General features: G+C 32.4%; 1 pseudogene; it reads left to right on the top strand.

Annotated features, from left to right (window-relative positions):
* Positions 1-3,610: 3,610 nt before the first annotated feature.
* Positions 3,611-4,074, top strand: LOC102896163 (annotated as a pseudogene).
* The last annotated feature ends 1,262 nt before the right edge of the window (positions 4,075-5,336 follow it).

The following is a 5,336-nucleotide window of genomic DNA, read 5'->3' as shown; positions in this document are numbered from 1 at the left end:
TGAGATGTTCTTCCTGATGCTCAACCATCACACATGGGTGTGGGACCAGCCCATTTTGCATCTGCACCCTCTCCTACCAGTCTCAAGGTGACCTCTTTATATTTCTAGTTATAAGAGTTCTCTTTAACTAGTCTTCAGATGGTTCTCCATGTTGACTGTTTTATAATTTAGTTGTAATTTTAATGCTGTCATGGAACGAGGCATGCACAGAGTTTAACTACTTTGCCATCTTGACTGGAACTCAGGAGTGAGTCTTAATATCTTTTGATAAATACATATTAACTTTCTAAATTAGTGTTTGGGTTAAGTCTCTATGAACTTCAACATCAGTTTCAAGTCATGGATTTCCTTTTAGATGACACACCTCCAATGCTCATTTAAAATTATTTCTGTAATAGAGATTAAATGAGCAGTTTTTTGTAAAAACAATGATGATTTTTTTATTGAGAAGACAATTTACTTTTAAGAGATGGTTCATGAAAAACTCTATTTCAGTAAAACAAAACAGTGCTTTTATAGAATAAAAATAAAGATGCTGATAAATAGATAAATTATAAAATGCCTTCAGATACTTCTTTTTGGTGTTTTTTCTCCTTTCAATTGAATTTGTGATAATACAATTCTTTTATATACCTAAATACAAACATCTGCTCAAACAGCAATCTCTTTTTAACCATCTCATTTTGCAAGGACACATATATGACATATATTGTCAAGTTCATAGACTGGAACAATGCTCTATGATCTTTTTATAGTACACAGAATATTGGAGATAGGCCAATGGATGTTGGTTAGAAAAGAAAGAAAGAAGAACATTTAGTTTTTCATTTCAAGTTAATGCAAAACACCTTTATTTTTCAGGAAGTGCCAGAACAATCAACTAAATACGGATGTGTGAACTTACCTGAAGCTTCTTTGTGCATTGACACAATAATCTACTTACAAAATGTGAAACAACATCTGAAAAATAAAATATTTTTCTGAGTAGATCACCTGCCTTTGTTATCTTTAATATATTCATGATTTCAAAGTTTTTTCAGTGAGGCTTCTAAATTGCTTAATACTTTCCTAAATCTTACCAAAATTCATTTATCAAAAAAATTGTTACATTTCCTTGCATTTATTTAGCAAAGGTTTATAATTTAATTCCTTGGATTTTTTTTTCTAAAAAATTTATTTTAAAACTTTAAAATTTATTTTTGGCCAATTAAAATTTTTCTTTTTAATTTATGAACATAATTTATTTCTAAGGTCATGAATTATCTTCTCCCTTACAGTTATAGACTAATAATCTGTTAATTTTGTTCTTTCAGAGATGTGTTGTTCTTAGAATAGTCATAGGTTTTTGCAAAGCACAGGTGGATAAAGTATGGACCTCATGCTGCTGCTGCTTCTGTCATGGTATTTTATATCACAGAAACACTAAATACAGCAATTAGAAAAAAACAACCATCAAATAAAGGATAATTAAAATTATCTGAAGTTTACAAAACTTGGTAAGCTTTGTAAATTATACAATAATGACTAAATCCCTACTTTAATTCAAACTATGCTCACACTAATTATAATGCACTGGACCTTTCCTAGAACACTCTTTGTTCTTAGCCAGAGCGCAGCATTAGATGGATTGTCCTTTAATGCCATCGGAAAAGATTTGAATACAAGAACACAAAAGTAAAAGTAATCTGATGAAAAATATTAAAATGAGTTACCGTACAAGACCTAAGTTTTATCTGCTTATTCATTACAATAAACAGATTTTATGCCAAATAAGAAAGAAATGACAATTAAATATCCTAGAAAACTATAAGCTTGTAGATGTTAATCTTGGAAGAAAAGATACACAATAAGTTTTGAATATATACTAAAACTTCCAATATTTTAACCTGTAGCCTAAAAAGCAAAATTTGGAAAACTTATACCTAAAAAACTTTGAACATAATTAACAACACTACTCTCACGGGGCAGAAATTAGTTCAAATACAAATATATTTTTCTTCCTTCCCTTCTCTTCTCCATGTACCTTTCCTTTATCTTTCTCTCCATTTTCCTCCTCTCTTTATCCTGTCCTCTTCCTTCTCTCTCATATTTTCATCATCCTTCATTCCTCTGATTTTTTCCCCACTCTCATCTTTCTCATTTTCCCTATGAACTCACTCCTTCTTCCCAAAGCCATACTTCATATCTCCAAATGGATGAATAAGTAAATGCAGAATACCACAAGTTTCTTTTTTGGAATTTCTTAAAAATCGATCAGTTCTTGGATATGAAACATCAAACTGAGACATCCACTAAACAGATATAGATTTCTAGTGAGTTTCTTGCCTCTTCTAGATTCTCTTTTCTCTTAGAAAAACATAGGAAAGGACTTGATTAGATAGTTCACAGAACAGTGAAGCACAAATGGCTTATCAACATATAAAAAGATGCTCCATGTTACTTGTGACTAAAGAAATGCAAAATAAACCATTTGCTAGGTGCCATTTTAAACCTATTAGATGAGCAAAATCATAAATTTGAGAAAAAAAGAATTGGCCAGGGTGCAAGAAACCATATTCCTATACTGTTAATAAGGATATAAATTGGTGTGACCTCTTTAGAACAATATAGTCATAGTTTAAAAAAAAACCTTAAATATATACATTCTTTGATCCAACAATTCTATTTTTAGAAATTTAGCCTACAGATATTTTGCACAAATGCAGAAAGATATAAGTATGGGAATATTCATTTCAGCACTGATGTAAATATAGAAAGACCCTGGAAACAAGCTCAGTGTTCATGATAATACAAATCGTGGCACATTCATACAATGAATACTACATTAACCTTAAAATAATGGTGTGGACTGTATATATAGATAAAAATTATCTCTAAGATGTTAAGTTAAAAAATAAAATAAACTTGAGAACACTGCATACAATAGAATGCCATTTGTTTATTTAATAATATATGCAAATACATATAAACATACACACACTTAAACATAATACATGATCCTCTATTTAAAAGTATAGAAACAAAGCTAAGTATTAGAAGTTGTTGTCTTGTTTACTGTTTTAATTTCACATGGGCATATATAACTTTTTTGTTAAATGTTTAAATACCATCTGGAACTCTAAAAATAAAATATTCTTTTAAAAATTGTCTATATATTTAAGCAAAAATATATAAATATATTTTAAAAGAAGAAAAATGGTAGTTTGTTTTACAAAAGTAGTTTTGACATAAAGTACTGACAAAAAGTACAGCTTGCATCTCCCCCAAATTTATGTTGAAACGCAATACCCCTTGTGGTGGTATTAGGAGGTAGGGCCTTTAGAAAGTGATTAGTCATGAGGTGGAGCTCTCAAAAATAGGATTAGTGCCCTTATAAAAGAGACCCCAGTCAGTCTGTAACTCGCTAGGCAGCTTCTGTTAGGTCAGCAGCGCAAGGTACTTGCTTGAGTGTACTTAACTGGCTCTTCCTTGCCCACTGTGAGTCTGTTGTGCCCGTTGTGGAGCTCCCTCCTGCCTGTGTCCCCTAGCTGGCCCCAGGTTGGGCATCGCCTGGAAGGCAGCTCTGCCAGACCTGCTGTTGGGTCCACAGCAGATGCCCCGCTGTCCCCAAGCAGATGGCTTCATGAGGAACCTGCCTTACTTTTGCTGAGGCCAAGTGGTGTAGGGCTTTGGCCGGAGGCTCTAAGCAGCTGGGCATCCCCACAGCTAACTTTACTGAACAAGGAGTAAATAATATTCCAGCTGATGTATCCACTGGCATTTATTATTGTCGAGCCAGTATTAGAAGTGGAGCTGTCCATAACATGGTGGTGAGCATAGGCTGGAACCCATACGACAAGAATATAAAGAAGTCCATTGAAACTCACATAATGCATACGTTCAAGGAGGACTTCAATGGAGAAATAACTCAATGTGATCACGTTGGCTCTATCGGAATCTTCAGAGTCATTTATTTCAGCAATTGAAGGTGATATTGAGGAAGCTAATAAATGACTAGATTCACCATAACATTTGAAACTCAAAAAAGACAATTTCTTCCAGGTTCCTAAGAGCAAAAGAATGAATGGCCATTGATGAAAAATTATTTTTATTTATTCACTGTTTTCTAGTATTTATTTTAATGTTCATACTATGTAGTCTCATCTTGGTTATACTTTAAAAATCAAACATTTTCCTACTGCTGTGAATTAGTTTAAACAGTAAAATGTAGTTACCATATTATGCTTCAACTGTTTAATTAAACCCATCAAGCTACAGTACTAAAAAGATTTAGTTTAAAAATCAAGATTCTTTTTATGTACTATGTTGATTAAAATTTGCCACTTGAAAGGTCTTAAGTGTCTTGTAATGGAAATGAAATGTGTATAACTAAGGGGAATAGGCAAGCTACTAGTTTGAGATGAAAACTATAATTATCATGGTAAAATATTAGTATGTATGTACTTGTATAGCATGTGCTGCTAAACAGAGAAGGCTTATAAAAGTAAATGCATTAAACAGAGGTTTGATAGTTTATTATAAATGTAAGGGAGAAAACTTATACTTTACATTTTTGATATTTGGGGCATTACTATTACAAACATGAAAGTTTATGAAACTTCATTTTAATTAGTCATTTTCTTTATGAGGTAAAATCATTGTAATGTGTTAATTTTTGTTACAATTGCCTTAATTGGTCTAGACTCCCTCTGCCTATCATTTTTTTGTCTGTCTTTTAAAACATTAAAATGAGTGTTTCTCAGAAAATGAAAAAGAGACCTCAGAGAGCTCCTTTGTCTCTATCTGCCATTTGAAGACACAGGGAGAAGACAGCCATGTATGAACGGGAAGCAGATTCTCACCAAACACCAAATTTGCTGGCACCTTGATATTGGACTTCCTAGACTCCAAACTGTGAGAAATAAATGTTTGTTGTTTATAAGCCATTCAGTTTATGGTATTTTGTTATAGAAACTCAACTGTACTAAAACAAGTACAAAGTACAAAGACAAGTACTTTAGTATATATAAAACACAAAATGATTTTGAGGTTACAGAGCACCTGAGAATCGCCTCTTCCCTTTGAGCCACAACTCTACAAATTACATAAATTTATCCTCCATTTGTAGTATAAAAATAATCTATTTTCTTTCTGATAGTTGATAACACTCTGTCTACATCCTTCTTATAATAATTCTCATTTTACTTTTAATGCACCTGTTCTGTGTCTTACAATTGTAGGATTCTAAAAGGCAGAGCAACTTTCATGTTGCCTAGCATGAATTTCCTTTGCCATTATGGGTCCTCGATAATGATATCGAATGAACTACAAAAGGTCATTAAATATTAAGGAAGAGA

The sequence above is a fragment of the Pteropus alecto genome, unplaced genomic scaffold (genome assembly GCF_000325575.1).
Source record: "Pteropus alecto unplaced genomic scaffold, ASM32557v1 scaffold161, whole genome shotgun sequence".
NCBI lineage: Eukaryota > Metazoa > Chordata > Mammalia > Chiroptera > Pteropodidae > Pteropus > Pteropus alecto.
This window is presented reverse-complemented; position numbering and strand designations above follow the sequence as displayed.